This window comes from Ornithodoros turicata, chromosome 2 (assembly GCF_037126465.1).
Source record: "Ornithodoros turicata isolate Travis chromosome 2, ASM3712646v1, whole genome shotgun sequence".
Taxonomy (NCBI): domain Eukaryota; kingdom Metazoa; phylum Arthropoda; class Arachnida; order Ixodida; family Argasidae; genus Ornithodoros; species Ornithodoros turicata.
In genome coordinates, this window is record NC_088202.1 from 127,780,760 (window position 1) to 127,807,939 (window position 27,180).

The window sequence follows — 27,180 nt, forward strand, 5'->3', positions numbered from 1 at the left end:
AACAGGAACTATTTTAGTTTCAGTCCAGTTTCAGTCTAGAAAGCACGTACCCAAATTCTTGCAGGGGAAAACCCGTTCCCAAGGACTAGCTGAGTCCGACATACAAGTGCTACCCCTAGAATTGCAATCTGGGCGATACCTTAACGCTTCTGCTCTCTACCACTTCTATGACACCCTACATAAATTTGCAATATTTCTTTACAACGTTGCAGGTTCAAAGGAGTTTAAAATGATGGCGCTTGAAATAGGATGTTCATAAGATTAACACAACAGTTTTGTACGTATTTCAAATGGACAACTATCAGATCACCAGTGAACATCCTTGTTAAGCTACAATTACGTGCTGCCTTTTAATAGCCTTCGCATGCTCACAGTAGCGTCTTTGCTCATGATAAGGTGTTAGCCATTGTCCTCCGCCCTCTAAGATAATAGCAGCCGAATTTCCAATTATCTCATTCTAACGAACGGCTGTGGTGATAAAGACGTCCAGGCCATCGCTATGGTTGCTGTTATAGTACCAATAGAAACAGAAACATAGCTACCTGCCAGGCGTTAAGGCTGTCTCAGAACTTGAATAACAACTGAGATAGTGTCTCCCATCATTTCACCGTGCACGGCAAGCAGTAACCATCGATATGCATCGCTTCCTTAAGATACCTGGATTACTTCTGGATCTCAGTGCTTAATTGTGTATGCAATGTATGTGACTTGGAATTGAATAAAGCTGTAAAAAGCAAGTCCGCAGGTGTAACAGAATAAACGTGACATTTCCTTGTCGCAGACATTTCCTTCCACAGAAGTTTCCTTGTCAGAGAAATGTCACCGCTAATGACTTGGAGGATATGTGTCGAATTTGATTATGACCTTAGATGCAAACGCGCTAACATTTTAAAAATAAACCAACATCATCCTCACATTATAGTAAGTACTAAGTGGTATCCAAATACCATGAAATATTGACGTCAGTCAACATATCTGTTTGTTTGGTCAGCCTCTTTATGTGAAAACGATAAAGCGAATCAGTATGCTTTCGATGTGGCGATGGACAAAGTCAATCATAAAGGGTGTGCTTTATGTCTGTGTGCATCTGCCTTTCACATATCCTCGCTCTTCGATGGTGTCAATACCGACTTGAAAGATAGATTTTAGTTTCTTTTACGAGAAACCTTAGCTGCCGGGAGAGTTTCGTATTGCATTAAAAGATGCTTACCACTAGTCCCTCTAGTACCATGTTCATAACACAGAAAACGGCAACTCAAGGAGTATGTCTCACGTAATATTTTCTTTTGTTGCAGATCGACACCCCCACAACCAGCCACCAAGTCAACGTCGAGCAAGCGGTAAGTCATGCACTCTGCATTCCCACTTCCCTTCGCATCTCTCTAGGAACGCCACCAAAGTAAAACGCGAAACACCTACCGCATATTCGTTCGAGCACGAACGATATATTTACTTTATATTTACTTCGCGTGATTATCCGTCACGCCCAGTGCGCGCGATTTGCCATCGTTAAATTCACTAGACATTACTAATTAACTTAACCGTCAGATAAGAGGGTGATAAATTGTGTTCACTCTCTTCCATTTTATCAATATTTCATGCCGCACGCCTATTTGTTCTGCTTTCTGTCATCACTTCCGATCGCGGCCTACGTTTTCTGAGGTCCCGTGAGGTATTCCTTCAGTATAATCGTTTTCTTAATATATTGGAACCCCCACGCGCGACCAAGTTGAGCCGATAAGCAGCTTCCGGAGCAGCTTTCCAGCCCACTCCCTTTGTGTAACATCAACGGTACTCTGGAGGCTATCGGGGATCTCTATCTGTTCCTGTGCGACAGGCGGGCGTCTTTTTAATGCATGACTTGTCTTCCCCTTTACATCTTTATTTAAGGTGATCCCCACAAGGCCTATTAATTAATAAACCCAGGGCGTGTCATGCATGGCTAGGCTGCTTTAGGCAGAGGATGTGGAGCGGACTGGGTATTGATTGCGATAAACGATGAAGTCATAGATTCCCGACAACTTCCGGGTAATATTTGTAGTGGATCTATTGAGAATTGTACGACGTAATCCTTCATCTATTCTCATTCTTGTTGTACGTATTGTCGTAAGCAAATACTTGCACGGTTGTATGCCTTATTTTGCTTTGCTCAACAACAAACAAGGAGGTGAATCTACGTTAAAATGTACGAGTGAGATTAGAAGGCGACCCCGAGTGATTTTATTCACTAACACAAGAAGTATGACACCTGAAAGGCAAAACAGCCTCAAAGCAAATGTTAACGACCGGTATTATTTAGTCACGGTTGCACTGTGCATGATTCTCTCGAGAATACAACCGTACATCAACGGTACGTTTAGTACAAAATCGTATTTGCGCTACCTAACTTTGCTTCGTTAAATGCGCCTACAAAACGTGTGCTCGCAAAAACAACGTCGACGTAGGCCTCCAAGACAATCATACATTTCCAACGACGACTTCTTCACAGAGGTTGCGGAACGAATTTAAAACGGACACTTGGGAATAGAGTGAGTGATTGAGGAAGATCGAAGGTGGATGGTCCCGTGGGGACGTATTTGAAAGTATGCGACAAATAATTTATTGTTCGTAGCTTACTTCGACGAAGCATTAAGTGGTCTTGTTATACCGCATAGAATAATTAATACGTACGATGAAACGACTTCTATCGCACACGTATGCTTTCGGATTAAAACGTTTCGTCGTCCCGGCCAGAGCGAAGCAGAGCGTACGTTCGGCTTCCCCTCTTGAAGATAACAGTTGGGGTGAAGTACCCTTTACAGGCGCGTCTGGTTTTCGAAACAAAACCCAAGAAGATTCTCCTTTCCAAGAATAATCTTCCGCTGTTACTTGTATTTCCTGTTCATCCTCTCCGAACTTTAGTTGGAAATTCAGTGGCATTCTCGCAATCCGGGGATTTTGTGGCCATTTTTCTAGGAATGGCACAATCCCTTTGGATTGGAAGCTTTTCCATGCTCACCGTCCGTACGCCTTTTTATCTTTCCATCTACCAATGCAGTAACGTTCTCGCAAAGCGGTTTCTTAACGACTATGAAAGGAAGTAACGTATATTGCAGGGGCTGAGCAATATTTAGGGGGAAATACAGCTGTTAAGCCTCACCAACATCCGTGCAGTGATCAGAGGATTGCAGCTGGCGAATCAACCCCCCCCCCGCCCCCTTCCTCTCCGGTAACCGGTCGTGGGGTGACGTCCATCTACATGGTAGAGTTTAGGACTCTTAACGCGCAGGACAAGTTGCTCTTGCGCAAGGTTACGTGAAATATGTGTGCGGTTTCGGCAATAACACTCTAAGGAGGATCGGTCCTTGTTGGCGCCAGCACGAAAGTCCTCTGTCCGAAGATAACAGTGTTATGTGTTTCGGTATCAGAAGGTGAGTTACGTCCCATTCACTATCTTGCCACATTGTGATATCCACCAGCCAGCCAGCCAGCCGTTAAAAAAAAAATTGCACACACCTAACTAGGCCGTATAACTCATGCCTAATCAGAGCGACCATCTCGCCAAGTATATATAGCGTGTGCTTCTGCGCTGTGGGAGACCTGGATGCCTTCATTAGACAGGAGGCCGGCATAATGCGCAGATTAAGCCTGGCGTTGCTGGCGCCACCTAAAAGCCGCGTGTTCCCCAGCAGATAAGAGTTGGCGGCGCCATTTTCGCGATCGTGGTGCCTCCTGTCTCGTTTGCAGTATCGGAGAAGGCCAAGTTAATTAAAAGTGGTACCAGTGACCAAGTATTTTGTGCCACTATCGTCGGCATTCTTTTCGCCAAGAGTGGCCTTCCGAGCGAACAACACGTGGAATGTGATCTCTGTGCATCTGCTGCTTCCGCCGCGAGTCGCACAGCCGGAAAGTTTATTCCTCTCTGGGGAAGAGTCGTTCTTGACGCCATTGTTCGCACTTGCCGAGCTACGACGGTTATCGGGAACGGGGAGAAGATCCAGGTGGTCGACCTCAAATTGACGCAAGAAGGTGTCATGGGTTCCAGGGGAGCAATGACGAACGTTTGTGCGAGTGTTCTGTGGAAACATTACGCACACACAGGTTAGATATCGCGATCGTTGTCCACCACCGCGTACTGGTGTAGAAGGCTACGATATGTGCGCTTTGGGGTTCATATCACGTCAGTCCGTTGGCTGGTGCATGTTTCTTTCGTTAAAGATGCGATGTACGAACTAGGAAGTCTTCCAAGCTTGATATTACGTGCCATCAGTAGTTTGCATTTTCAAGAGGGTTCGCAATAATTACCGGTAACGGAGATATGGATATGCTGATGAGTAATAAATGGGAAACTTCACACATGCGAAGATCACTCTCTCTCTCTCTCTCTACTTGCGTGGTAATAGTGCGGTCAGATATGTACCCGTCTGTGCTTGCGTGGAAGAAAATAAACTTAAAAAAAAATGAAAATGGAGAAAGAAAGTGCGGATGCTCAACATATTACTGGGTTACGTTGCAATAACAGCAATAAATAAGCAGCTGCAATCCTGTTGCAGATTTATTCGATTCAACAAAGCAGGGTCTAAAAATACACGCTCAATGCATCCTGCATTCGTAAACCGTGCACCAACACTGAGCCCGTGTTGTTTACCTCCCCTCCCATGCTTCCTATTTATAACACATTGCTTACACGCACGGCTCAGAAATCGGAACACTCGTCACTCTCTGTACCTGCCGCGGTTATGCAGACGCCGCTTTGAAGAACCTTCCTGCACATATTGATCCCGACACACACAGCATGACCCCCGAAGTTACTTCAGAACGTTTCTCTCTATTTTTATTCCTTTTCGTGCTTCCCTAATACCAAACCACAAAAGGAGGGCGGCACTATAAATTTGTATGTATGTAAATCGACGCAAGAGGGAGCTGCTGTGCTCTTGTGTGTGAGAGCTAGCTCTTGTATACACAAACACACAGAGGGTTGGATGGTTGGTTGGTATACGAAGCTTTCCTAGATTCACTCTGATCCAAAGCTGCAGAGTCGCTGCCATTCGTTGGCATATTGATCGCGGCGCGCGATACAACCGCGGGCTGTTGGCCAAGCGGAAGAGTTTTCATACAAGGATGGCTGTGCAACTTTAACGCTCAGCTGTTTTTTTGCCCAGAAGCTAGATCGCGTGTGTTTTGGGTGCAGAGTTGAGAGGCCGTAATTAGCGTAACAATAGGAAGGGAGGGAGGGAGGGACCCACTATTTCTGTCGAAAGAGAACAAAGACTACCGGAATAGCTTATTCACAAACAGACGATGAAGAGCGTGAAGAGCTGCTGAGCAAACGAGAAAGATATCCAGGACGCCTTATCTGTATAGATAAAAAAAAAATGGAACACTAATGCAACATTGAAGCTCGATATCGGTCAAAGCGCTGCCGTGAGTCCATAATGACGTTTTCTGTTAAAGTCATATTTTTGTCACAAAATATCCCCCTGGCGATGAAACGCGGATGTTTGTTACTTACAAAACCAGTCATGAAGTCCAAAAAGAGGTCATGTGACGAATACGCAGAATACACGTGTCCCGCCCATTAAGGGGCCATCAAGCATCATGTATGCAAAAGCCGCTGAACCGCGCGGAATTGTTCACTCGGGTTGAACTGTTTTAGTTTCTTCCCAAACGCTTATCCCCAATGAAGAAATCGATTTGTAGATATTTCCTTACCCGCTTTGTTAGAATCGATGTCTGTCTCGGGATCCCTCGAGCAAATGATACGGTAAAGTACGCATTAAGCTTTTCAGACCGAATACGACCCCTTCTGGGAATTCCTGATGAACTACGTTCTACCGTGTCTGCATACAATAGCGTTGTCGCTTGGAGCCGTAATTATTAGAGGAACCGAAAGAACTGTCACAAATTACGGGTTCAGCGCTGCCTCGGGTGATTTTGTTTTGGACGACGCGTGAACGAATTGAAGTACGCAGCAAAAGTTGGGAGCGGTCAAATAAGCGGAATCAGATCCATGTTACACAGTTGAAAGAATGCTTTGAACAGGCAACGTAGGGCTGCGCGAATATTCGAATTTTCCGAATACCGAAACGAATAATCGTGTGTTCGATTCAAATTCCTGTTCGGATATGAAGTTCCATATTCGAATTACGAATCGAATTGAATGTGCCTTTGAAACCAAATATGTTGGAATAGTTCCGAATATGAACAAACGAACAAATGGCGCACAACAAAGTGTGGGTTCCTTCCTACGTGTATATCATGCACATATCCTGCATCCATCCACGACGCTTTGCAGTCGTCTTAGCACAGTGAAACTGCAATCAGGTTGGGGTCACACTATACGTTTCTTTTACATAACATATGTTTTCTCTTAGGAAATGCCGCTGTCTAGGTGAGCTTTTTGGACTTAGTGGTCCTGCAATCTTGTGTATTTCTCTTTTTTATTTTTTTAAATTCCGAGCACATGCTCGGTTATGGTATATACAAACGACAAACAAAGAGGAGAAGCAGACAATGAAATGTGTTGTGCCCGAAGTAGAAAAAAAAAGTGACAGAAAGGAAACAACGAAAGCACAGTAAAATATGCAGTTAAATATGCAGTAAAGGGGAAGAAGATAGCCTGTATAATAGGATGTCCTCTGGAGAGAAAGAGGATGTAGTGGGGCTACATTTGCGAAGAGGGGACACAGAAAGTCCCAGTTTTGTCGTGTCAGACGTCCTGAGGACTCGAAAGATTTCCCGCGATACGTGCTTTAATAATGTCCCCTGGACGTCTTTGGGCGTATACAGGATACCCTGAGGATGTCCTAATATTCTTTCGTGGACGTCCGCTGGATATCCGTAAAATTTTCATGGTTGCTTGGCCGAGAGGTCACTCCGCGTCTCACGCGTTGTGCGGTTGTTTCGATTGCTGGTATTTGGCTTGATGTTTCTCAGTCGTCAATGTATTGTGAACGTCCCCTGCGGAGCTGTGCTGAAAGCGTCCCCTGCCGTTTGTGTTTGATACGGTTTGCAGAACGCTAGCGCGGTCCGGGATGATGTTTCGACAAGCGATGCTTCGAAGTGTGCTGAATGCTGTAATGTTCTTAAGGCGCTGTCGAATGCCACAGCTTGTGAACCACCTGAAGCGGCTTCCGAAGGATATTCTTTGTCGGTTCGCTTTCGCTGCCACTGTGCATGTATTCAGTTCGATTGCGTAACTATTCGCTTCGTATTCGCTCCCACTGTGTAATTATTCGCTTCGTATTTGCTTCGGTTTTGAAATGACTATTCGCACGCCCCTAAGGCAATGCATTCCATAGATTCCATGCTACTTTGTGTATGCCGTTCGCTTAATTTCGGACTTCCTGAGGATGAGCTTCGTCGATGAGTTTCCTGAATTGTGTTCTCCAGTTTTAATATTGAGGGCTCTTTTCATTCACAATAGAACCCATCTCGTGAGACGGAATATGGCGCTCAATTTCGCACAACTGCAGTGCGCCGTTAGAACATTATTAACATGGCGTTGGTAGCATTCAAACGGTGATCACATTGATGACTAATGTACAAATTTCGGGTAGTTTTTATAACCTCGGAAAATCTCGAAACAACCTCAGAAGGACGCAAAAACCTCGAATGCACGTTGGACTCATTAAAAAGCTTTCACGAGAATAATCTTTTACGTACATACACACAACGGTATGCAAGGCTTATATTGTGTGTGCTTATTCCTCCGTGCCCCAGCTGTTTCAGTGCTTTGCTAGCATGAACTTTCCAAGCAATCAAATAGTCAATTGTCACGAAATGATTCCCTATCTTGTCACAACGAGCTTTTCCCTTCAGAAGTGTTTCGCCAGAAAAGTTCTGTTTTCATCATTATATCCGAAGACAAGCGTGAGTGAACGCCATTTCCGCTTCAAACCACCCCACGGTTAACTGTGCTGCAGGACACGAAAATCATGTCCGTATGTACAACGAAGTGGCGCTTATGCGGATCGTTTTATTGCCAGCATCACGCAGATAAAATCCTCGAAACGAAATGAACAACAAGATTAAGGGGGATTTCCATTTTAAGACTGTCTCGTTCGTCTTATTCTCTCTGCTCTACGCAAGAAAAACTGTCATTGTTAGGGGACTGTCAAAGGCAAGCGTACAGAACAGACTCGGGTGATACGATCACTGTAATTTGTATTTCGCGGGCTTTGTCCGCGGAACTAAACTGCCTTAACGTTTTTTCGCCGCTGAGGTGCCCTGTGAGAAAAAGGATTCCTGGGAAGTCATTTTCCGTTTGCTTGGCTTTCGAGGCGCCTATGGGATGGCTTAAGGTGTGCGCTTCAATGGCACAGTAGACGCCGTTCATTCGAGGAGGGCTTACGCTCTCTCACTTTACCCCTGTACAAGTAAAGGAGCTTGGCGTGCAACTATCCTGTGTACTTGTATTAGTGTGAAAGGTTTCTCTCAGAGACAAATGCAAATAAGTGCCGCTTTCCCAGCGTACAAATACGTGTTACATCCATCGCAGAAAAGTGTACGCCACACGAATTGGCGCTATGAATGTGACAGAAAAAAAAAAGGAAAAAAAAACAATGTCTAACGAGCAAATGTGGAGCCCTCCTCCATATTTTCTTGTTTTGTTTTTTGTTTTGTTATTGACTATATAGTTTTGACGTGTTCTACGCCGAGTAAGGCACTGAACTGTCAGGCACTAACTGCGCATGATTGCGCATATCAGGACACTTCTTGTATTTATAGGGCTTGCGGCACCTCGTCTGAAGCTATGCCCAATAAGCGTGGAAGACAATTACTTGCATCGATATATGAAACTGCATTCCATGTTTTGCAGCAAAGAGTGTAATAGAGGCATAGAAAATGGGCACCGCGAATAGCGAAACTCGATCCTGTTCTGACGTCACTGCCATAGCTCGGCATGTCGGGCCTCGAAACTCACGATCACAATCATCTGATAAGGTTAGCTCCGGCCCTGCTACGAACTCACGCGAAGGTCGACATGACGTATCGGTGTGCTCGATCATGCCGCATATTAGTGCACTCACCGGATAACATCACGCTTGTAAACAGAGCAGGTGTGATGTTATCTGGTGAGTGCGCTATAATATGCGGCATGATCGAGCTCACCGATACGTCATGTCGACCTCCATGTGAATTCGTAGTCGCGGCTGAACTCACGCCTTATCAGAAGATTGTGACCGTGAGTTTCAAGGCCCGGAATGCCGGGCTATGGTCACTGCAATCGCCTCCGCCAGTGAGGCAAGGCCACGGAGGTCACCTGCTTACGACTCAAAATGGTAATGGCTGCAGCCTTCGCTTTTCTGACGTCAGAGCGTGATAGTACGTGGGCTCAAGTCTGGCCATGTACGACACGAAGAAAAATAGTTTTTTTCCTCTTCTTCTTTTTCTTCATCCTTTTTTATCCTCAGTACTCTGCTGTGCTGCAGAACGCGCGCGCAACGTAACGACCAACGAATATAAATGTGTCGCAGCTCCTTTAAGCCCCGCGTCAAGGCACAAGTCGAGTATTTTTTGCCCACATTGACATTTTGATTATTTACAACGGGCTGCAACTACGCGGGACACAATTGTCTGCTTAGCAAATCCCATACAGCTCCGTTATTACACAAATAAGCTGACATTATGCTTCTCACAAAAACACTGTATCAGCTACGCAACACTAACAACAAGTTATTAGCTCGTTGTTGCTTTTAGTCTGTGGGAAGACGGGGAGCTGCGCTAACAGCTGTTCGTAGCATAACAAAGCTTTAGCGGAAGAAAAATAAAGTGGCAGAGCCTGGACGCCGAGCCGTAGCGACCGCCTCCCGCGGAATTCTTAGTCCCAATTGGGGTCCTTGTTCGTGCCCTCGCGTGCCAATCTGTCACGCAATCCAACATGGTACCAACAGATTATCCTCGAGGAAGGATCATTAGTTTGGGATTAAAAGCGCAGGTCCTCCTCCTGCTGCTGTGACAGGCGTGCACGTCCGTCGCGGACTCTCGGAAAACAAAAATCGTACCTACGGGCGTTCCACAAAAACTACACAGACGACCCAATCGTTCAGACCGGCTGTTAAGCTAGTTCTCCAGCCGGAGTCTCGTTTTTCGAACCTCCAACTATCTGCCGTTAGCCTTGCCTCGCTCATAAGCCTTTTTATTTTGGTTTAAAATTCCAGAAAAACGAAGGGTTTTCAACAATAGCCCAATAGAATCAAGAGCAACATAGCCCCACGATCTGAAGTAGCCAAACGTGTACTGAGTCCGTGTTCTTTCAACGGCGTCATTCTTGTTATGTCGACCTTTCCGTTTTATAGCGTATGAGTGTCCGATGCATGTATAATAAATATGCCCAAAGATAACGTTTAGAGCTATTGCTGCGTATGACGTGGTAGTTTTTGCCATATCCAAAATAGGCCAAGAAGTATACCTTTCCATGTTTCATGGATGTTAGGATCCCGAAGTAATATTTGTTTTTCTTTTGACGAGCGCGAACTACTGTTCCCTCTATGTGTAATAAGACTCCTATCCACGCGCCTCAGTACAGGCCTAATGCTTTTTCCTCGAATCCTATCAAGAGGACCACTATTTGCTACATAATCGCTGTGTGCTCTGTCTCTTTCAAAACATCCGCCTTTGCCGAGGTGCGCAAGCATCCTGTATGTGACACTTTGTATGTTTGATGATTGATGAGATCTTTTGTACGGTCGCTGTAATCGCAAATTTTGTCCATACAATACGGAAAAAGCCGCAGAAATGTTGACGCACCACAAAAATATACATGGTGTTTCTTTTTAGCTGCAAGAAATTTTCATAAAAAGGGGAGTTGCATTAGGACGCTTTTACTTTCGCCATTGGATTACTCGACGGGGTTGCTACTAGGAAGCCGTATTTATTCTCAATTAGGGAACTCATTAACAGATATATTTTAATGAACTTTTTAATTATTGACTTTAGGGAGCACATCGCAATTGCAGTATTAAAGCCTGATCTTCACATGATGCGCTCGAACCACTGACGAAGCGCCGGAAGTAATCGCAGCGCGCGCCACAGACCTAATTATTTCACCTAATCATTTCTCTGCCGTCTGTTGCGCACCTCAAGTGGTCGGCAAAAGAGCGACGGTGACGTCGATATGTCCGCCCTCACTTGGCGTCACAGAAAAACGTAATGTTTCACGATCTTTGTTGTTTTTATTTTTTGCTCGCAAAGAGCTTTGCCCATCACCACTACATATCAGCGCTTATTGTAACGGGGAAGAGCAAGAGCTATGTCCGGCAGGATGAAATGACTGATACGACAAGCGGCTGCGAGCACATGAAGGAACGAAAGGAAGGAAAAAGAAAAACAAAACAAAGATCGCCAAACTTACCGCGATAAGGGTATGACAACATCGCGTATGACGTTTCTCTGTGAAGTTAAGTGTGGGCGGAGATACCGACGTCACCGTCGCTCTTTTTGGCGATCACTTTCTGCTTCCAGCGGTGGTGAAACACTTTTGTCTATAGCACGCGCTGAGATTACTTTAGTGCGTCATCAGTGGTTCGAGCGGATCATGTGGTGAACAGGCTTTAATATTGCATTTGCAATGTGCTCCCTAAAGTGAATAATTAAAAAGTTGATCAAAATATCTCTGTTAATTAGTCCCCTAAATGAGCAAAAAATTGGTTTCCTGGTAGCAGCCCCGCTGAGTAATCAAATGACAAAAGTAAAACCGCCCTAAGGCAACTCCCCTTTTTATGAAAATTTTTTGCAGATAAAAGGAAACACTCGGTATATATAAACGTATTAGCAGTCGTACTGCTGGAGCTGCACCGTGAGCACGAGAGAAGTTGAGGAAAAAAAAAATAGCAGACTCCCTTCTGATGCAACGAGGAATAATGTGATAGCAATCGTTGAACTTCTAAGACAATGCTGAAATAACATCAACCTCAAAACCGTTGCCGGTGGCAAACACCTCGAGTGGATGTTGCACACTAAAAAGATATTGCCGTGTATTTTAAGAGCCATTGATTTTAATTATCTGAAGCACTCATACGAAACCTGTGGGGACGACAACAATGGATTACTGCTAGACTGCTACATTTACTGCTACACTAAATGGATTTATACTAGAGATGCGACGAATCCAGAATTTTCCGAATCCAAATCCGAATCCAAATCCGAATCCAAGGAAGGTTCTGCGAATCCACGAATCTTACGCATCTCCAATCTTTCGAATCCTGTCTTAAAAAAGAATTAGAAAGCCAGAAAAAAACAAAAAAAAAACACTTCTACTGTTTTGAAGCAGAATTTTATATCTTTGTTTAACGAACAAGTTGTAGTTCACTTTCAGGAGAAAACATACCAATATACTTCTTCTTAAATGTAATTTATTTAACATGTTGTTAATCGGCTACAGGAGATATATAAACGCTCGACCCTGAATTACTATGAAACAATCAAAAGCAAAACCATGTTACTTATAAATTTGTAATGCCGGAGCTTTATGCTGTGATTTTGGCGCGCCAAGGATCCGCCGGCCAATCAGGCTTTCGGCGGACTCCGGAGGCCCTAATTTTCTTTAAAAAATAAAAAATAAAATAAACGTGGTTGGTGGATTCGAAAGATTCGATTTGTCGTTTTGGGCATTGGGATTTGGATTCCCGAATCTCGAATCCCAGCCTAGAATTCGGGGATTCGCGGACTCAGTTGGCCCATCCCAAATTTATACAATGCGTATAGACAAGGCCACCAACATGGGAAGTGCCAAGGCCTTAGGCCCCGCGCTTGCATAGGATCCGCGGACGACGCCCTCAACCAGGGATTACTTTTTTTTTATTATCAAGTAGGCACTTAATCGTGTGAAACAGGCCCCGCGATGTGCCTTTGCCTCAGGGCCCGCGCACCCCTAGGACCGGCCCTGGAGAAGTCCGAGAATGACCGTTTGTTCATGTCGGTACAGGCGCCACGACGAAGCATGACGTCGGCTCTCCCGCCTTTGCAGTCTCGCTTGCAAGATGTAATATGTAGCGTAGCATTCGAAGCCCGTAGCTGCCTCGTGATAACCTCACCTAGCAGACACGCCCGGTGCTATGCTTTACTACGCACTCCTAGCTGCCAGCGAGCTGTACACGGTAAACGGAGAAGTCATAAACTTGTCCGGGCCCACGCTTTCCGTGGCGCCATCTATCGTCCGAGCTGAGATTTCGGCGCAGAGATACAAGAATTTCTGAGGATTGAGCCCACAAATGCTGTCGCGTTAATACAGGGAAAGTTGGGTGTGCACTCCGTCTCGCAGTGGCACTTTCGCCTGAGTACCCTGTCTCTTGGCGTTGGCACTCTCGAAGCCTTCCTTCCCACCAGGGTCATGCAGCATTTACGGCCACGTTTACTAATAATAATGGTACTGTGACATTACACGTAAGGTGAGTCTGCGCAGTGTGGCGACATTTTGCACGTGCAGCAGGGTAGGATTGCGGATAACTTGGACCACTTGGGGTTCTTTTGACGTGCGCTTCGACACACGGTGCTGGAAACAATATTTGCCTCCCCCACAATGCTACCGCCCTCGGCCGGGATCGACCCGCGAACTGTCTCGCGTTCTCAAGACACGCGCAGGAGGACGTTTGTCTTTACTTGCCTGCAGCAAGATAGTCAAATGTAGGGTTAGTAGCCTATTCATTCACTGACTTTGTGACACCTCACAGTGATTTACCGAATGCCTACATTACCGGGATACCCTCAGAATGCGTAGAAGAGGTGTTCTTCTCTTACTTTCTCCGGCAAACGTGTACATACTTTCTCCATGATTACGAAGAAGCGCCCCGCTGGAGGACGAATTCAATAAAAGAATGAAAATATACTCCAAAAGCCGGGAGATGAAGACATAATGTAATGTACTTTATTTATTTATTATTATTGTTATTTACTTTATTTTATATTGTTATGTAAGCAGGAGTAGTAAATAAAAGGGAGTTTACTGTTACTCTGTAGAGGGCACTACCTTCGAAAAGACGAGACAGTCGCCATGTCTGGTTTCGGTTTCCGTTCGCCGCCGTATGCTACTTAGAAGATTGTTAACGTGGAAAATATGAAAATTCTAGCGTTACTGTAGATATAACATTCATACAGCACAATAATCCAGAAACACCAAATGAATGGTGAATGCGATGAAAGTGAGCATCGGAACGGTCAGGATCTATATAATGGCAGCAAATCCACTGCTTACTCAAGTGCTCCCCTTGCACATGACGTCACGCGAATAAAGCCTGTAAGGACAATTTTGCATTGGCACTCTATTATGCCTTGTGTTCATGCTTTCTTCTAGAGTCACTAAATAAGCTTCGCTTCAGAATAGCGACACTGAGGTCCAAGGGAGAGTAGGAGCGCCATCTTGTTTCCGCACGACACAGGTACCATCCCCAGTTGAAGATCAAAGGCGGCTAGCAAAATGCTCGCTGTGGGATAGGGAAGCGTGTGTGATTGTTGTGCCATAGTCCATGTATTGTCCACCAGAGTCTCCCGAGGATGTCAAGGTGAGCACAGCTGTCAACCTTGATGACCTGCTTGCAAGAGAAAGGAACATTTTACTCGCGCACCATAGATGGCATCGCGCACTGGCAAGTGCGGGTGGCTACATTGGCGCGGAAACAATATGGCGCATGCTCGCTCTTCGAACTCAGTGTCGATACTCTGAAGCGAAGCTGATTTAGTGACTCTACTTTCTTCCCGTGTAGACGGTTGTTGGAACGCATAATCTTGGAAGCCTTCTGGCGAGACATTTTAAGCCATGGCACAAAGTGTGACAAAACGTATGTACTCGTAACTCGTGTATGTATGCGTTTTTCTGACTACAAAAGGTAGGCGTGGTGGGGATCGAACTGCTTGGCGTAGTCGGCCACGTTGAGTCGCGGGCAACATTGCGACTATCGCAGGGGGGATCGTGTGTCCTGGGCCAACTTCACAGGGAACTGTGCCGACATTTGTCTTAAAGCGTCTTAGGAAAAACGAGGAAAAACACCCAGACAGCACAGTGGGCGCAGGGATTCGAACCCCGGGAAAGGGGTGAATCCAGACCCTCTGATTAGGGGCGGCGGTTTCTTTGTAAGGAACGCGTAGTGGGGCAGGTGGAGAGGGAAATCCAATGTATAAACTGACGTTTGGGGGGGGGCGATCGCCCCCCCTTGGATTCGCCACTGACCCCGGTCACCTTCCTGTTTCAGAAGCCCCCGTCGGAACGAATAACGCGAAAGCTAACACCGATCGTCGTCGTCGTCGTCTTCTGTGGAACAGAACACTGTAGTTCCTCTCTTTTCCTTCAATTTTCCGCACGTACTAGCCAGGAACTGAGTCGTCCTTTTTTGAAACCTCGTTGACATGGGACATTTCCCAATAATGAGTCGATGGGCCCGTGCACTCCAGTAGCAACAGCGGTCAGCGAGGAAGTTCAGCCACCGCGGCAGCTACTCCCACCGCTCTACTATGTATTTTGCTTTTCCCCGCGGTAGACTCGGAAATCGGGGTGATTTAATGGGTGAACAGCCCCTTTGGAAGCAAAGGTTATTCTAGAATGGAGCTGAAAACGATGTAGCTGGGTCCTTTTCTGCTCTGAGAGGATCAACTTGCAGAATTGAATAGGAGGTTACATTTAACAAGCGGCAACGTTTTTGGGGGGCGTATCCCTTTACGCACGTTATTCTCCCCTCGATCTTTTTACTTCTTGAGTCCTTTGGAAATTCTTTCCTTCCATTTTCTTTTGGTAGCACGGCACTTCCGGATCTCCTTGAAATATTCATGCCGACATCTCGTAAAAGTACTCCTTGGGACATTCAGTGCTCGATTTGCGTCGGAAGTGCTCCAAATTAAACATAAAAAATAATGATGCAGAGGCAAGGAATAAAAACGGCGATCTCACGAGGATTCGTCTGTTCGGCACGCACGTCTTCCTATTAGGATGACGCTTCCAAGTACAGCTTTTAGAGATCCAGAAGGTCACGAAGGACAGTTTTTTTTTCTCGGTGGCTGTGCCGTGATATCGGGTTATAATTGCTGCGGTGGAAGACACGAGCTCGACGAGTGACATGTGTTGTCAGAATAGTACCGTGTTGCGAAACTGCGATGAGCCGACGCATTTTAGGAATCGTTTCAGCGCGAACAGATGCGTAGCGAAAGGTAACGTGTTGTAAGGTGCGGTAAAGCGCTCTAGTGTATGCGCAACTGCTCCGCTCCGCTAACGCCGTTTTGTTCTGGGAATCACCTTGAATAATGTAGCCGTTAGTACACTTCAAGTTTACGTTTACAGTCATTCTGCTTCAAGTGTAACAGTAATTTTATAAATTCAGTAAAAAGGTGGATAATAGCGATTCTTGCGAAAAAGTGAAATTGGTTAAAGTGGGACTTCACAACAACATCCCCACAAAGGTTGGAATATCTCGGTCCAAGACTGTGCAGATCTTACTCGAACGAATTATTACGAAGCGAGTGCTTTGCCTCTGTGAAGCGAGACGGCGCTGAAAGCAATACATTGCTGACGTCATCGGGCATCCGGCAAGGGAGAGAAAAATGTAGGCTTGGAAGCAGACGACAATGCTGGGTGACGTCACGGAGTCCTCATCCAGACTCACCGCCGTAGTATGGAGCTCTGTTTTCTGCTCTTCGCATTTCGGTTTCGGTTTGCAATTGTCATGATTTACCAATTCATTACTCGCGCAAAATGAATGCGAATGCTGTATTCGGTATCTAGGGGGTGGTTCGTGTTCGGTATGATGTTCACCTAATTTTTTTCGAATCCTTGCGAAGTCTCCCTTTAAAGGAGTACAGAGGGCCATCCAAAAAAATTTCAGATTAAGACATCTGATGAAAGTGTGTGTGTCATTATACCGAATAGCACGAAAGGTTTTGATGTGTGCAATTTTTTTCCCAGAAAAAAAACTCACATAAACATAGCTCCGCGCGTTCACCCTTAACTCGCCACTCCAGCTATAACGAGGATGAGGAGGAATGATGCCATGTCACCGATGACGGTATAAGGAGACTCGTTCTGGTTCGCCGGTCAGTGGGGGTCAGCGTCTTGTCCCTTTGCCGCCGTAAACCTGTTTTGCCAGTTCTCCCGGAGAATTGGGGATAGAAGGAGCGGCCGAAGCATTACCGAGCAAAGAGAAAGGCTGTATCAGAACCCCGAACAGCTGAGACGACAGCGGAGTAGCAGACAACATTTCTCTAGGCATATCAGCGAGCGTTCTCCTTATAGCGTCAGCGCGAGGTTCCAGGCAGATCACAGGCTGGTACTGCTCTTCACCACCGTTGCGCACGGTCGCTTTTTGCGGCGTATTTTAAATTCAATTTCTGCGATAATTATGACTCTGTGGTGTAAATTACTTCGCATGGTGCATCTTACTGGCCTACTTAACAGTTTTATAGGAAGAAAACTGGGTGTTAAAAATGACTTCTGTGCGACTTTAAGTTATCAATATATGCTACGTCTAGGCTTTCTTGCTATTGTACATACTTATTCGTGGAAGAATAAACGCGATTCCGATTTATCCGATTAAACGTATAAATTGTGCAAATTGATATGTGGACTCCTTAACGCTTTTTCTTGTGTGTGTGTGTGCGTGTTAAATTCAGTAACAGCGCCGCGAAGCAGGGTGGCTAAGAGCGGCATACAGACGTGGACAGATGGAGAGAGGACGGCAGAGGGAGACTGGGGGATTAGTGTGCGTCCTGGGCCGACTTCAGGGAGAACGATGCCTACATCCGCCAGGAAAGTTTCCAGAAAAACCAAGGGAAAACTTCAGACAGCACAGCCGGTGATAGGCTTCGGACTCACCACCTTCCTGTCTACAGCACGACCTCTGAGTGGAGTAACCACCAAGGGGTAACCACCAAGGAAAGTTTTATCTACTCGGCTGTGCCGCCGGTATTTGATCTATGCCCATACACAGTCCAAGATGGCTTCCCAATGCTTCACTTGGCCCTGGTGTAGATTCAATCTTGCAGATTGGGTGATTGACGGGTAGCTGGCAGTTCGTCGACGGTGGGAGACTCGGATCCCCATTGGATGTGGTACTGGGCATCAGCCGGTTCGCCTGTGCCGCAGGGCCTGCATGTGACTGATTCGGCCGTGGTGGTTCGGGGCCTTTGTTGTAAAAAGGCCGTCGGTGAGCAACTGCTCCTCTTCAATGCAATATCGTGTTGTCTTCTTCTCTTAGCGACACCGTCGTTTCTGCTCGTCAACTGTTTCATGAGGCGTTCACGATGCGGTGTATTTGTCGCTACATTGGGACGTAATTGTATGGTTCAATAATATACCGCGTATATTATTTGTTTGCGCGGACTTACGCTCGCACGTGATGGATGCAATATCCGAAAATAAAAAATAGGAGTGAAGTAGTCTAGCACTGCGACTTGTCGCATCCTCCAGGTAGCCGTTGCAGACTGGCTCTTCCCGGGGAGGGAGACAAAGTACGGCATGCGTGCTCTTCGTTTCTAGGGTGAGGGCAGTACTACTTTTGAAGCGTGATGCGGGCAAGCATTACACTTGTCCCATCCAGACTTGTACACGTTACCGAAAAAAAGGAACTAAATACCGTTACTCGTTACCACGAAAAAAAGGAACTAAATACGTTACCCGTTACCAAAGTAACAAAAGGAACGCGTTCCCGTTACTCGATAGTAACGAGTTACTTTTACGTTACCATGCTATTACAGAGCCACAACCATATCAAAATTGACACGTGCTTCATTTGGTCCGACAATTTCCATGGAATTTGCTTTGAAGAATAGTTGGCGCTCGAAATGGGCATCGGTTATTTTGGTGCGTTTGCTCGAGAGAGCCTCTGTGGCAAGACTGAAAAATTGCTGTGGAAAGACATGGTTGCATCAAATACAACCACCTTTGTTTGATGCATGAGTTGGATGCGCCTGATTAGTAGCGAGGCTGACTTTGCTTCTTTTTTTGTTCTGTGAATTCAAGGTCAACAGCTGCTTTTATTCCCTTATTTTGGCACCACAGTTAGGAGGCTACACGTCAGCGCGATATTGTGCGTTTATGTTCTGATAAATATGTGATATATCTGATATGTTCTGATAAATGCTACACCAACATCTACAAGCCGTTGTATAAGCTGGCTCTTTGCATAGCTAACCTTTCATTCCTTTCAGTAAACATACCCCCCTCCCCCGTTGTAAGCCATCAAATCAACAAAGGTTCTCGGGCCTCACAACACGGCATTGGCTCCACGAGGTATTCGATGGATTCGTGGAAAGCAGTGCCTTTAACGTGTAATCCTCGATACGGTAACTGCTACAGCTAACTAAAATATTGAAGACGCTGACCTGGGCACGCTTCTCCAAATTCGAATGCGACGAGTGGGATGCACTCTGTCATTTTAGTTTGGGAAAGCAAAGAAGACACTAAAATGCTACATTCCCATCGCCTTTTGCCGCATTCAGCCTGAACGTCTCGTCCAACCCAGGCCACACTCACGTGATTATCATCTGTGCCATCTTATAATCCAACGAGTGATCCTCACTGGAGCTCACAAGTGTGGAGGCGGGAGCGAAAATACGGGGACTAAGGTTTCTTCCCGGGATACGCTGGTAGGCCAATGACACGCGCGAGCTGCATGTAATAAACCCGGGATTTCGTGGTCCACGTCGGGTGGACCCAGTTTACAACAACACGGCGAATCAGCAGAGATTGACAGTGCCATCTCAGGATCCGAGTTTCGGCGAGCTTAGTTACTCTAGTATATCCATTGGCAGCTGCTGGGAGATAACACCTACACCCACAAACAAATCCAGGGTATTTTTCCAAGAATGCTTTCATGGTCAATGACACGACCGGGAAGTGTTGATGCATTCGTCATGTGGGTCACCTTAGGACTCAACAAAAGAGTGACTGTCGACCAGAGGCTCCCAAGAGCTGAACATCAAGGTCAGGTCACCTCGTGTTAGAAGCGTACGAGATTTCGGGAATTTCCACATACTAACTGACCATGTCGTCCACGTTGAAGCCGAGCGTAAACGAAGGAAAGGAACGAGTAACGTGAGTAACGAGTTACCGATTTTTGTAACTGAATACGTTATTAGTTACAACTTTTAGAAGAGTAACTAATCGTTACTTCGTTACCGAAAAAAGTAACTGGTTACTGGGTAACGAGTTACTTGTAACGAGTTACGTACAACTCTGGTCCCATCCTAAGCTGGCTATACAACGGCCCTTCCCCATTGCCCTGTGTTGGAAGTAAAGTGGCTCCGTGCCTGTCTTTAGTCTTATTGTATGTATGTTGTAGGCGGTTTTCTTCATAAAACTACTTCTAGTCGACAACTTCAGAATGCTTCAGAATACTTCAGAATACTACTTCTTGAAAATGACGTCAGCGTGTGACACTTTGGTAGGAATTCACCGCGTCGGGAATGCTGTAAAAAAGCAGAAAAAAGAATTCACTGACACAAAGCCACAGTTATTCTTGGTGCATGAACAACTGCTCGAACTCGTTTGAATTAATAATTAATAAAGTATATTTTCGGGAGTGCGGATTTACGGGTGTATGGGAATGTTAATTTATTTGAATTGCTTTTTGCTATGTGACTCGTATGTTATTATGGCACATCTTTATTGTCATCATTTGACGCGGTTTTGACATTACATTTACATTACATTTACATTGACATTACATTACATTTACATTGACATTACATTACATTTACATTTACATTTGACATTACAAAAATAATAAGATTACCATATCACGTGTCACTAATATTCGCCGCCTATTCACCTGCATCATATATCCCACCTCTTCGATTTGCTGCGCTTGTTGTAGCTGTCCATCTGAATCATGTGACCGCACGGCGTCGAAAATGTAATTAAGTGGCACGTCCGCTTTGCCAGCAAGTTTCGGGCGCCGCTGGATATGTTGCCTCAGAAGACGGAAAACCCGCTCCATGATGGGCTCACCCGATTCTCATGGATACCGCGGCCCTATCATGTCTAATTATGATGATTGAGACACTGTTTACATTGGTGAAAAAGACAGATGGCAGTTTCTGTACCCATGCGACGGCTGGCAGTTGAATATCGCATTGGCACATTCTTGTTTGTAGTGCAAACTGTAGGATGGGACAAGCGCAATGCTTGCCCTCTTCACGCTTCAAAAGTAGTACTGCCCTCTCCTTAAAAACGAAGAGCATTCTTGTTCACACTGGAAATACTGGAACTATCTGAACTATCACCTGCAGTTGTGAGGACGAAAATGATGGTCTTTAATCTAGAATAGTAAAATCTCCAATTCCTACGAAGACTAAATGCTGGAGAAGGAGGTTCGTGAACGAAGTGTACGAGGCAAGATTCCAAGCTGGACAACAGAAAAAGGCAAGAGTAAAAAACTGGGACCGGTTTACTCGAAGGGGGGAAACATAGGCGCTGACTGCGGGGGGGGGGGGGGGGCGCCGCCTCCCCCGGGAAGTCCCGCTAAGAGACTGACAACTGACACCAACTTTTGGGGCTCGGCACGCCCGGTTCAAAAGAGCAAAGCGGCACCAACAACAAAAATGCATCTTGCAATTTGTAAAATATGTATCCGCCCACCATACTCATTATCACAGTAGAAGGTGAGGCGAAGAAAGAAGAAACACAGAGGGGATGACACAACACATAGCCTGAATTTCGCCCAAAGCAATCAGATCAATGAAACGCAGCAGTCGAAAAGGTACCAGCAGTTGCCCGTGTGGTGTAACGGTAGGATCTTCGGAACGCATATACGTTGGATGCGGGTTCAACTTCGGCTGCTGCATTTCATTGACCATATTCATTACATTGCGCGCATTTCGGGTTAAACACCGAGGATTCACTGCATTTTGTTCCTTTTGCACTCGGTTTTCAAAGGCGTAATGCCTTCAGTTGTGCACATGTTCACTGTTTATGTTCTCTCTGTTTTTCTTTTTTTGTGTTTTCTGTTCTTCCTTCCTGTTATTTCTATACCAGTTCTGCATACATCGTAGGATCTCGCCAGAGTGTGTGGTTCTTCAGCGTTTTTGTGTTCTTCATTTTTCTTTTCCTTTTCTTTCCTTCCTTTCGTTTTCTTTTCCTTTCCTCCTTTCTTTGCCTTTTCTTTTCTTCCCCTTTCACTTTTTTTGGAGTAACAAGCCGACATCCATCTGGCTTACCTTTCCTTTCTTTTTTTCTTAATAGTAAACATATCCCCCCCCCCCCGGGAAATTGAAAACTCTCCGCCTCTGGAGTGAAAGGCAGGCTACACATAGCAGCTGATTTTATTGTAAAAAGAAACTACTCCTCACTACTCCTTAAAAAATACCTCCTCCTCCTCCTCCTCCTAGCGTTGTAACTTTTGTAACGTCGTGATCTAAACAAAAGACAGGAGGAATCTGAAGAACTTCCTTTTCTCGTCTTGTCGAAGTGCTTCTTAACAACGCATGTCGACTGGAGACTGGAACTGCTTCACAAGTGCTTCAACACGTGCTCTAAAAGGCGCGTGTTATAATTGAAAACTGAATTGCATGTCTGTGCGTAGATTAGAGTGTAATTGAAGCCTACCTGAACTATGCAAATGTCTTATATAACACTCGACTATAGCAGTCTGTGAATCTTCACGTCAGCGCCTGTTGCTTCACGCATCTCTCTTCCAACCTTTGAAATTGGTGGTCGGCTATCCAGCGTATTCATGCAGGAAAACAGGACCTGCACCTTTTATTCTACGTGCTATCTGATGGCATCACAGCTCTCTCTCTCTGTCTGTCTGTGTGTGTGCGCGCGTGTGCGTGTGAATCTGATAGTGACACCACTGAGTCACTGTGGGATACAAAATTATACGGCCACTCACGCCCCTCTTATCAAGACTCGACTGAGCGTTGTCATAAGGGGTGGCAAATGCCTCGACCTGTTCCGTCTACTTCTGCAGGGCTTTTCTTTGCACCACTTACATTGAGTTCCAAAAACTGGACATACGTATTCCTCAGTCTGCGTAAGGCCAACAAAGGAAACTTCAATAAACCTCAGACCAAAAAGCGCACCTCTGAAAACTGCATTCAGATCGCGCATATGGTCATTGCCCACCACAGGCTATTCGTCAGCAAATCAAATTATTGAGGTTCTCTTCCGAAGTCATCTAAATTCGATTGTTAGAGGACACTCGTATTTTTCCGTGTTACTTCTAACCACATGAATGAACAACAACAACAACAACTTTATTTTAAGATGATGAATGAAATGTTGAAGTACCCCGATTATAAAGCCAATTTCAAAGTCGCCCGCTGTTCGTATCCAGTCTCACTACTCAGCTAATTAAGCTTCCAAAACGAGCTCAGTGAGTTCTCAATCTGTGACTAACCACTAAGTCAGTTATGAAACAATCTCCCGTTAAGATCGTTATCTGCATTATCATTCCTCACGACGTGCTAAAGTAAAGCTGTTGGACCTCTTGATTCTTGGACACTGAAAGCTGCACCAGTACAAATCCCTTATCGCTGTCACGAACTGCTACCTCTTGGACAGTCAGCGTCGATTGCGCAGAGAGAGGCAACATACGAGAAGAGCACGGACAACCCAAACAGAACACGTCAGAAGCAACGAAACTACATAACAGCGTGGCCCTTTACTTCTCGACGTCTGCGTCTCCAAACTAGCACCCGAAGGCCCCGCACGTTACAGACATTTTCCTTGCACATAAGCCGGCCGGTGCGCCGCAAAGAAAAGAGGGTGCTCAAATGGCAAACGAAATAATTGCGCTCATTTATTCATGTTCTGTGGACGCAGAGTTTTCTTTTTAATGGCCCAGGGCACTCTAATTGAAGCAAGACGTCGAGACAGCAGCGCTGGAACCGGATCCCCTCGAGGGCAAGACTGGATGACCCGTGATTAGAATGGAAGTACTTCAGAACCGCGAGCTAACAAAGGAACAGAACGACAGGCAAAAGAAGCACGACGGGGTGACATGACTTGCCTGGTGAAGAAGATTCCTCTTCATTTGCACCTCGGGGCGACGCCGTCCGAATGCTGTCCAGCGAAGGACTGTCTTCTGTGATGGGAACATATTTAAGCAAGCTGCAATTAGGAGCAAGATGTCGCGCAGTTATTGGCCTGTCACGGCGTGTCACGTGTACATCGTTAAGTATGCGTCTTCTGACGATATCAACTAACTTTCTTGGGGGTAAAGAAAGGAGAGGACGGTGTGTATATTGTGTTTTGGTTTCGCTTCACTTCTAGGAACTTCTGATGCTTTTATTGTTTTCGCCTTTCGCCTTGTTTCTGCACTTCTGCTGCATTTTTTTGTTTTTACGGACAGTTCGCGGTACGGCGCTTAGTCTCCTCTCCCCCTGTCCTGCAACGTCGTCATCCAGGTGTCATCGCGCTACTTCTCAGAACCTAGCAGTCGTCTTCAACCGTCCATTGTTCTGTACGTCTCTACTACTACTTTTGGTGACTACTACACTGCGACTACTACTGCTGTACCGCGTATGACTACTTGTGAAAAAAAAAAGCCTCCATCTTTATTCATTCTGCTTAATACGCTCAAGGGCGGTAGCTTTATAGGGCCATCTTCCAACCCTGATCTTCGGCAGCCCACACTCGTTTCGGTGTCGTTCTAACATCGTCTTCTCTTGTCCTTATCTTCTTTCTTCTCCTCTTCTCTCTCCACAACTTACACGGACGGACTTACATGGGCGTTGGTGGCCTCTCGCTTTAAATAGACATACTCACGAAAGTGATACGTAGCACCCGTTTTTCCGCACCAGATTAATGCGATCATAATCTCGAAATCGCTCTAGTACATAGAACGTTCTCTACTTGTAAATGCGTAGATACAGTCCCCCTGCGCCTGAGTCTCTTCTTTCCCTTATTATCGAATGGGTACTAAGCCCTCGGCACCAATCGATAACCTTATACGTCTGCAAATTTAGTCTCCGCTTTCAAGGGCGGCAAATATGATTAAGGCAAGCAAATACCCTAGAAGTGAAACATTTCTCGTCGTCTCGGGTTCCCTCTCTTTATTTTTCCAAACCAACGGGAGAGCAACGAAAGGAAAGAAAGAAAAAGAAGAAAAAAAGTAGAGAATCGCAGCATTCCCTAGATCTCCGTCCAATCGGACCGAACCTCGTTAATCACGGTGCCAGAAACAAGCGCCGATACCTGAAGGACGTAATTGAAACTGCAACGGAACAAGAACTTCCTCTCCCCTATTGGAGGCTTTTTTGTTCCTTCCCTATATAAGATTCCTCGTATGGTTGCTCACACCATTACCCTTGGAGCTGGTTTGTGTCTTTTTAGGGCTGCCCTAATATTAATCGTGTCCCTTATTTCTTTCTCACTCGGGTTTTCGTTTCGATGTGTTCGATCTGCGAGTATGTTTGTGTGGTAACGCAAGTTCGCCAGCGTTGCACATGCTACTTTGAAAAATGGTTTCCGATGGCAGCGCCGCCTGGCCCTGGCTGATACAAAGACGTTAGGGGTTTCTCGGACGTGTACCAATGCTATTGGATATCGGCCCTTATTCGCAAGTCAACGGATCCAATTGGACAAATACGATAAACTTGCAGCTGTAAGAATTGCCTTTGGAGCCTCGTCGGTAAATCGGATAATTGTGGGCAGATGTGATGTAGGCTCAGAGGGCTGTCAAAATCGCGGAATAAGGACGCACCCTTGTGTGGCGTCCTGTTCTGACTCGCGGTTCTGAAGGATGGTCCGGAACATCTCCATTTCTTCCTTTACCTAGCCTCCTAGACCAACCGCACAAATAGAAAGAAGAAACAAACACTGCACTGTATATACAATAAATAAACGATTTCTAGGTGCGGTAGGCCCGTTTCATTGAAGATGTTTTCGTTGGTGGTGTCTTTGGACTACGGCATCGACACGAGCTCACCGCACCTCTCTTCTCTGCTCTCACTCTTCCATTTGTGACTACGTGCTTTGGTAACGTTTAAGTCTCACAGCGGCAGTTAGACCACGAACAAAGTGCCACTACAAACGAAATCTCGTGAACCCGTCGCAATCCACGTGTCTCACGCCGTGCGTTCACACGTGTGCACACACGACATCCTCACTGAAGATTCTATTGGAAGAAAAAGCGGAAACATTGTTCACGGAGCAGAAGTTCTGTCCAGTGGTATGTTGAGCAATCACACGGTGCCTGAATATCGGGACTGGCGTACTACTCACTTAGCAGACGACACTTAGCGGTCGACACCGTCAGCGTCTTTTTCTGTCGTCTGCTACGAATATCCTGTGACTGTGTAGCGGTGTACGTCAAGACAAGACAAGACGTTGAGCGCTCGCACTCACGTCACAGCAGAAAGCTACGATGTTTTTCCCATCTTCCACTGGAGTATTCTACGGAATGACGCTCGTGTGAATACACGGACACTGTATTCTCCCAGAATATTGTTTCTCTATATGACGCGGAAGTGTCGTAGACGTGATTTCTAGTTTTCAGAGGTATGACGTCATGAGGTGCACAAGCTCGGAGCGGCAGGCAACATGTGCTTTCAAGCAAGTCGATTCTGTCTCCTCCCCACAGCTGCTGGCAGTCTTCCAGTGTGCGGCGGAAAGAGGATTCCCGAAAGATGCGCAAGGCTGTTAGGAGATAGACGTCAGAGCTCCCGAAGATGTCACCTATAGCCTTGGAGAATCCGAAACTACGATGTTCTGCGGATTCTTTGGAAAATTCGTGGAAGCGTATGGTTTTCCCGTACGGCATTTGTATTTTTCGTACTGAGCCCTTGAGCGGGGTTGATAAGTATTGTGAAACAAAATAAGTTTTTTTTAAAGTCTCTAGTGGCGCTTTAAGGTACGTCGTCTTCTTGGTCAACTGCCTTTTCTAGCAGGTGATTATGCCTCCGCTAAATATTTCATGCCTTGGCTGGATGGTGATGATGATGTGATAAAGAAAAAAATGGGGATGTAAGTTTAAGTCTAAGTCTAAGTGGCTACCCCAGTACGCTTACACACAGAAAGTACAAACAGATGATGAGATGATGAGAAAACAAAGAGATGATGGCCAGAGAAGAACAGAGATGATGATGGCCTTGATTGGATATAAACTCCACTCTCTACTGCTCAGCCAACTTATTTTGTGTTCGTTCCACGACACCGCATTTCGTGCGCTAATCCGTCTCACGGCAATGTAAATGTAGCGGATAAAGTATAGGTGCTATGAAGTTAGCATAGCCAAATGCCATGTGAACGGTCATCCGGAAAAAAGGGAGAATTTCCCC

General features: G+C 45.7%; 1 long non-coding RNA gene across 1 annotated transcript in view; it reads left to right on the top strand.

Moving 5' to 3' along the window:
* Positions 1-27,180, top strand: part of LOC135386088 (uncharacterized) — a 107,387-nt gene that overhangs the window by 54,379 nt on the left and 25,828 nt on the right. Inside the window, exon 2 of the long non-coding RNA XR_010420593.1 lies at positions 1,296-1,340. This is a non-coding gene — a long non-coding RNA (uncharacterized LOC135386088). The remainder of the gene's footprint in view (positions 1-1,295; positions 1,341-27,180) is intronic.